We start from the raw sequence: 8757 nt of genomic DNA on the forward strand, positions 1-8757 counted from the left end.
CCACCAATAGGGTAAGAGGGTTCTCCTTTCTCTGCATCCTCATCAACATCTGTTATTCCTGTGTTGTTAATTTTAGCCATTCTGACAGGTGTGAGTTGATATCTCATTGTAGTATTGATTTGTTTTTCTTAATGATGAGTGATGTTGAGCATCTTTTCATGCATGTTAGCCATCTGAAAGTCTTCTTTGGAAAAGAAATGACTATTTATGTCTTCTGCCCATTTCTTAAATTGATTATTTGTTTTTTGGGTGCTGAGTTTGATAAGTTCTTTATAGATTTTGGATACCAACCCTTTATCAAATCTGTCATTTGCAAATATCTTCTCCAATTGCAAAGGTTGCCTTTTAGTTTTGTTGATTGTTTCCCTTGCTGTGAGGAAGGTGTTTTTTTTTTTTTATTCCTTTTCAGCGTAACAGAATTCATTGTTTATGCACCATATTGACTGATGAATGGATAAAGGTGAGGTGATTAGATAGATAGATGATAGATATAGACATAGATATAGGTCATATATCATATAACTCAGCCATCAAAAAAAAATGAAATCTTGCCATTTGTAATGACATGGATGATGGTAGATTGCATTATACTAAGCCAAATAATCAGTCAGAGAAAGAAAGATACCATATGATTTCCCTTGTGTGTGGAATTTAACAAATTAAACAGATGAACATAGTGGGGGGGGGGGAGAAAGGCAAATCATGAAGCAGACTCTTAACTATGGAGACCAAACTGAAGATTACTGGTGAAGCAGTGGGCATGCAAATGGGTTAAATGAGTGATGAGTATTAAGGAGGGCACTTGTGATGAGCACTGGGTGTTGTATGTAAGTAATGAATCTCTAAATTCTACTCTGAAACTATTATACTATATATTAACTAACTGGTTCTTAAATAATAACTTGAAAAATAAAATAAAATCACAGACTTAAAAAAAAAAACACATTGAGATACCACCTCACACCACTTAGAATGGCCAAAATTAATAAGACAGTAAACAACATGTGTTGGAGAGATTGTGGAGAAAGGGGAACCCTCTTACACTGTTGGAGCAAATGCAAGTTGGTGCAGCCACTTTGGAAAACAGTGTGAAGATTGCTTAAGAAATTAAATATAGAGCTACCCGTCAACCCCACAATTGCACTACTGGATTTTTACCCCAAAGATACAGATGTAGTGAAAGGAAGGGCCACCTGTACCCCAATGTTCATAGTAACAATGGCCACAGTTGCCAAACTGTGGAAAGATCCAAGATGCCCTTCAACGGATAAATGGATAAGGAATATGTGGTCCATATATACTATGGAGTATTATGGCTCCATCAGAAAGGATGAATACCCAGCTCTTGTATCAACATGGACAAGACTGGCGAGATTATGCTGAGTGAAATAATTCAAGCAGAGAGAGTCAATTATCATATGGTTTTCCTTATTTGTGAAGCATAAGGAATAACACGGAGGACATGGGGAAATGGAGAGAAGGGGGAATTTGGAGGGGGAGATGAACCATGAGAGACTGTGGACTCTGAGAAACAAACTGAGGGTTTTGGAGGGGAGGGAGGTGGGAGGTTGGGTGAGCCTGGTGGTGGGTATTATGGAAGGCACGTACTGCATGGAGCACTGGGTGTGGTGCATAAATAATGAATTCTGGAACACTGAAAAGAAATTTAAAAAAATAAAAACTTTAAAATAATAATACTAATAATAAGATGGCAGAGACGAGCATTTTTTATGCCAAGGAGAATAAGGAAATACATAGATAAATCAAGCAAACAAACAAAAAAACAATGTTGGAGTGGAAGTGGAATTGAATGATTTCCTCTGTATATAGACAATAGGAAGGTGTAGATGGTAAGACAGATCCCAAATAGGGATTCTGAGTAGCAAGTGTGATATAATGATGCAGGTGAAAATGCAGAGGGTGCTGGTAGACCAGCTGGTGAATTACTTTCTTCATCATTGCATTCTTGGAGGTTTTACACCATGTCTGCCACACTGTCTACCTCAAACCTGGCACCATCACCACCACCAAGTTTAAGTTTAAGAACTACATTTTCTAGAACTTCTTCCTATATAAATAAATCTCAATTATAGTTGGCCAATGAAAGAGATTTGTGCGAAATTTGGAAAGTGGGAAGAAAGAGGGAGCCATTATTCCTAGGAGGTCAAAGTGGCCACATAAGATAGCTTCTAGAATTTCCCCATAGTCACTTTTTCTCAGTCCTTGGAAGGCTTTCATTCTTTAAGCTCCTCCCACATTCTCATAATCCTTAATTCCTATAGTAAGCCTCTTGTTCCTGTAATACTCACGTTGGCTCTTTTCCTAGTCAAAATAAGATGGGTACACCAGGCCTTGTGTTGACACAGCTATCCCCACCCTCTTTGAGAGGAAAAAAAAGAAACATCCAATTATTCTGACCTCTGTTCAACTCTGTTTTCCTTGGCATTGTCATTTGGAAAAATAGCTGAGGACACCTCAGACTCAATTGCCTTTGATTCTTGGATCCCATCACCCTAAAATGCTTCCTGCAATCTTGAGAGCTGACTTCTTGGGTGTCAATCACTCCCACAGTGCTCCTGCATAATTGGATGTTGTCATCTCAGACAAAACCCTCTCATTCCTGGCAGTGCTCATTAACATGAGACAAGGCAGAGTGTATGGGATTGTCATACTTCATGGACTGATCCTGGATCCTCTTTAACACCTTCCTAAGAAGTGATTCATCATGATCACACTCAGTCACTTGTTTAGAGAACAAGAAGATTATTTACTACACTGTTGGGAATCTCGTGTGTCAGGTACTGCTGGCTCCAAAGCCGGCTGTATACACAGAGTTTAGCAAATTATTAGGATGTGGCAGAGTTTAAAGATCCACCTTTACCTAGCCTAACAGTAAGTCCTACTTAATTTTGGGCACACGGTGGGGGCCTAATTTACTTGAGTTGTACAGAACCTTGGTTTCTGAATCTTCTCTGGCTCTCAGTTCTCATCCTCTTATTCCAAATAGAGAGGCTGCTTAGGGTTGTGACTCTGAAGCTAGACTATCTGAAATGAAATCCTGATTTGATTTGGGGAAAGCTGCCTAACCTCTCTGTAACTCACCTGTAAAGGAAGGATAATAGTAGGGAGGATTAAAGAAATACTATGTTTCAAGTGCTCAATGTATTCCTGACACATAATAAACCCACGTTAATTATGACTTTATTGGCTTCACTAAAATCTGATTTCTCTTCCTAATCATTCTTTTATTGCCATTACATCAATTTTATCACAAATATGGACCAAATGAGGATGCTTTAGCCTAGGCTTAGCAGGCATACTCTCTATCATCCCCTTCACCTAATTTACATCTAAAATAACTTTCTTTAAAAAAAAAAAAAAAAAACTTTCTTATTTGTGCCTGGTCAAGCTTAAAGTTTGGCCTAACTTATACCTCAAAACTTTTCTAACTGACTACTGTTTTATGATATAAGATCTTCCCCTACCACTTTCTAACCCCATCCTCTATGTCCATCTCCCTGCTCAACACATTCCAGCCTAGTTCCTTGTGTCTCTTAAATACATCAAATAGCTCCTACCACAGAGCCATTTCCCTTGTTCATCTATCCATAAATCTCTTCCCCTGGGAGCATGGCTTGAACCCTCATTACCTTCTAGCCTTTCCCATATGTCACTTTCTAAGTTAGCCCTCCTCAGAACACCTTATACAAAATACCCACCCAACTCGCACTCCTCCTTATCCTACTTTATTTTTCCCCATAGTACTTATCATCATCTTTCATATCGTATATTTATTCATTTATTGTCTATTCCTCCTTCCTCCTGTTTGCAATGGAATCTCCTTGCCCATTGGGTAGGAAGATACTTTATCCCAGGTATTAACAGCATATTAAGATATAGCCTAGCACAGTTGTCCAGACTTTTTCCTCTAATTTGTCCTCTAATTGCAACTTTTTAAAAATCAATTATAACTTTTAAAAGTGTCAAGATAGATCAATCTTCCCAAACAAGGTAAAACAATACTTTATTGTCTTATGAATAAATTTTCTAGTGAGGTTACTATTTTATCCTTTGTCAATAGTTAAACAAGAGGCAGGAGGAATACAGAAAAAGAAAGTGGTAAATATTAAAAGAAATAAAAGAGACTATCTGTGTGTGTATAAAAAATGATAGGAAAAAGGAATATTGATCAACAGATATCTAGAGTTGAGATATTGCACAACTTCACTAATGTCCAAATTGAGAGCTGTAACACACTGGATTGGGTTGCAGAAAGACTCCATGTTGGTACCTGAAAAATCCTAATCATAGTGATATGTTCCATTTCTACTGAGTTAATGTCACTACTGGATTAATTACATACTGAAGTTATCTCTCTGATGGAGAAACAAAAAACAAATCTCATTCCAGAGTCCACAAAGTCTCAGGCAAAGATCATGAGGTCCTATTTTATATATGACGTTTGGTGGGGGTGTTTTTTGATTTAAAATAAAAAAAAAAAAAACTTTTCAGCCACTGGCTACCTGAACAAAGTTTAAGAATAATATATAAATAAATAAAATAATAAATAAATACTTCTTACTTTGAAACAGTTATATATTAACAAGAAGTTGCAAATATATACAATTTCCCTATAAAGAAACTTTTATCAGTTTTCTCCCCCTTGACGTTTTTTTTAAATGTTTCAGCTTTTTAGAGAATTTTTTTTTATGAGAAGCAAATTTTTTTATTTCTTTTCAGTGAATAGAAGAAATATTTTTTAAAATGCATTTTAATAGACATCTCCAGGTAATTCTCATGTAGTTTGTCCTTGGATAATATTCTGTGAAACACTGCTTTAGCACTCATAGGCTACAAATAATCATTTGTTTCTTTATCCTTTCAAAATAATTAATTAGTTAATTAATTCCACTTAGTTAACATGTAGTGTAATATTAGTTTCATCAGTAGAATTTAGTGATTTATCATTTGCACATAATACCCAGTACTCATCACAACTGCTTTTCTGAATACCCATCAACCACTTAAATCCCCTCAACCACCTCCCCTCCAGTACCCTTCACTTTGTCTTCTGTAGTTAAGGGTCTCTTATGGTTTGCCTCCCTCTCATTTTTTCCTTGCCCCTATTTCATCCACTTTGTTTCTAAAATTCCACATTTGAGTGAAATTACATGGCATTTGTCTTTCTTTGACTAATTTTGCTTAGTATAATATACTCTAACTCCATCAACATTGCTGCAAATGGCAAGATTTCCTTCTTTTTATGGCTGAGTAATATTCCATGTATATATAGCACATCTACTTTATCCATTCTTCATTCAATGGACATTTGGGCTCTTTCCATAATTTGGCTATTATAAATAATTCTGCTATAAACATTGGGGTGCAAACACCCTTTCAAATCACTATTTTTGTATCCTTTCAAAATACTTAACCATGTAATTACTGGTCATAGGGTAATTTTCTTTTTAACTTTTGGAGGAAACTCCATACTGTTTTGCAGATTGACTACATCAATTTGCATTCCTACCAAGAGTATAAGAGGGTTCCCCTTTCTCCACATCCTTGCCAACATCTGTTGTTTGTTGTGTTGTTAATTTTAGCACTTCTGACAGATGAGAGGTGGTATCTCATTGTAGTTTTGATTTGTATTTCCCTGAATGAGTAATGCTGAGCATTTTTTCATGTGTCTATTATCCATTAGTATGTCCTCCTTGGAAAAATGTCTATTTATGTCTTCTGCCCTTTTCTTAACTGGATTATCTTTTTGGGGGGTGTTTAGATCAATAAGTCCTTTGTAGATTTGGATACTAACCCTTTATCAGGTATGTCATTTGCAAATATCTTCTCCCATTCCATAGGTTGCCTTTTAATTTTGTTGATTATTTCCTTCAATGTGCAGAAGATTTTTATCTTGATGAAGTCCCAATAGTTAATTCTTGCCTTTGAAGTCTGTCTAGAAAGAAGTTGTTACAGCTGATGTCAAAGAGGTTGCTGTTTGTGTTCCCATCTAGGATTTTGATGGTTTCCTGTCTCATATTGATGTCTTTCATCCATTTTGAATTTATTTTTGTTTATGGTATAAGAAATTGATCCACATTGATTCTTCTGCATGTGGCTGTCCAGTTTTCCCAACACCATTTGTTGAAGACGCTATCTTTTTTCCATTTGATAATCTTTCCTGCTTTGTTAAAGATTAGTTGACCATAGAGTTGAAGATCCACTTCCGGGTTCTCCATTCTGTTCCATTGATCCATGTGTCTGTTTTTGTGCCAATACCATTGTGATATTTCCTAATTTTTTCTTGTGGTTGACTTCCAATTTCATAGCACTGTGGTCATAAAATATGCATGGTATAATCTTAATCTTTCTGTACTTGTTGATGCCTGATTTATGACCCAGTATGTGGTCTGTTATAGAAATGTCTCATGTGCACTCTAAAAGAAGAGATACAAATGGCTAACAGACATATGAAAAAAATTTTCATCATTATTAGTCATCAGGGAGATTTAAATCAAAACCACATTGAGATACAACCTTACACCAGGTAGAATGGCCAAAATTAACAAGACAGGAAACAACAAGTGTTGGAGTAGGTGTGGAGAAAGAGGAACCCTCTTGCACTGTTGGTGGGAACGCAAGTTGGTGCAGCCACTTTGGCAAACAGTGTGGAGATTCCTTAAGAAATTAAAAGTAGAGCTTCCCTATGACCCTGAAATTGCACTACTGGGTATTTCCCCCAAAGATACAGATGCAGTGAAAAGAAGGGCCACCTGTACCCCGATGTTCATAGCAGCAATGGCCACAGTTGCCAAACTGTGGAAAGATCCAAGATGCCTTTCAACGGATGAATGGATAAAGAAGATATGGTCCATATGACATATGATGGAGTATTATGGTTCCATCAGAAAGGATGAATACCCAACATGGACAGAACAGGAGGAGACTATGCTGAGTGAAACAAGACAAGCAGAGAGGTCAATTATAATATGGTTTCACTTACTTGAGGAGCATAAAGAATAACATGGAGGACATTGGGAGAAGGAGAGGAGAAGTGAGTTGGGGAAAATTGAGGGGGGGAGATGAAGGATGAGGGACTATGGACTCTGAGAAACAAACTGAGGGTTTTGGAGGGGAAAAGGGTGGGGGATTGGGTAATCCTAGTGGTGGTATTATGAAGGGCACGTATTGCATGGAGCACTGGGTGTGATGCATAAATAAGGAATCTTGGAACACTGGAAAAATAAAATATAGTTTAAATTAAAAAAAAAAAGAATGTGTATTCTCTTGCTTTAGGATGAAATTTCCTGAATATATTTATTAAATCCATCTGGCCCAGTGTGTCATTCAAAGCCATTTCTTCCTTGTTGATTTTCTGCTTAGATGATCTGTCCATTGCCCTAACAGGGGTGTTAAAGTCCCCTATTTTTATATTAGTATCAATGAGTTTCTTTATGTTCATTATTGTTTTATATATTTGGGTGCTCTTAAGTTGGGGGCATAAATACTTACAATTGTTAGATCTTCTTGTCGGATAGTACCTTTTATTATGATATAGCGCTCTTCTTCATCTTTTGCTACAGTCTTTGCTTTAAAATCTAGTTTATCTGATATAAATGGCAGACTCCAACTTTCTTTTGAGCCCATTAGCATGGTAAGTGGTTCTCCTTCTCCTCACATTCAAACAGCATATGTCTTTAGTCCATGATGAGTCTCTTGTAGGCATAATATGGAAGGATCTTGGTTTTTTGTCCTTTCTGACAACCTAAGTCTTTTGATTGGAGGATTTAGGCCATTTACATTCAGAGTATTATTGATAGATATGAATTTAGTGCCATTTTATTACATACGGTCATTGTTTCTGGAGATTCTTTGAAGTCTTTTGGTCTCTCTTTCCCATTCAAAGAGTCCCCTTTACTATTTTTTGCAGGGCTGGCTTATTGGTCAGAAACTTCTTTAGTTTTTGTTTGTCTGGGAAACTCTTTATCTCTCTTTCTATTCTAAATGACAGCTTTGCTGAAAAAGTACTCTTGGCTGGAGATTTTCTGATTCAACACATTGAATATATCATTCCACTCCCCTCTGGCCTGTCACGTTTATGTGGAGATGTGTGCTTCTTTTAAAAAAAAAATTATTATGTTATGTTAGTCACCATACATCATTAGTTTTTTTGTTTTTTGTTTTGTTTTGTTTTGTTTTGTTTTAGGGTTAAGTGTTTTTTTATTTTAATAATTTGAAAAAATTTACTTCCTCTCATCTGACCGTCATGATCCTTTTCTATTTGGTTGATCTCCAGTGATTAGAAACTTCTAGATGGAATGTAGTCATTCCAAAATCGATTTCTTCAAAGAGAGAAAACATACATGCTACTTTAAGAAATTTAATACTTGTGAGGTCATACGATGCTGGGCAAACATAAATATAAATAGAGATGAGCCTCCAGTAAATGCCATGTTATCTTCCCCAGATCGTCTTATAATGTTACGATTTTTTTTTGTTTTTGTTTTTGTTTTTGTTTTTTTGACTTTTTTTTTATTTTTTTTAAATTTTATTTTTTATAAACTATAATATATTTTCATCCCCAGGGGTACAGGTCTGTGAATCGCCAGGTTTACACACTTCACAGCACTCACCATAGTACATACCCTCCCCAATGTCCATAACCCCACCCCCCTTCACCCAACCCCCCTCCCCCTCAATTTGTTTTGTGAGATTAAGAGTCACTTATGGTTTGTCTCCCTCCCAATCCCATCTTGT

The sequence above is a fragment of the Enhydra lutris genome, unplaced genomic scaffold (assembly GCF_002288905.1).
Source record: "Enhydra lutris kenyoni isolate GAN:26980312 unplaced genomic scaffold, ASM228890v2 scaffoldscaffold88, whole genome shotgun sequence".
Classification (NCBI taxonomy): domain Eukaryota; kingdom Metazoa; phylum Chordata; class Mammalia; order Carnivora; family Mustelidae; genus Enhydra; species Enhydra lutris.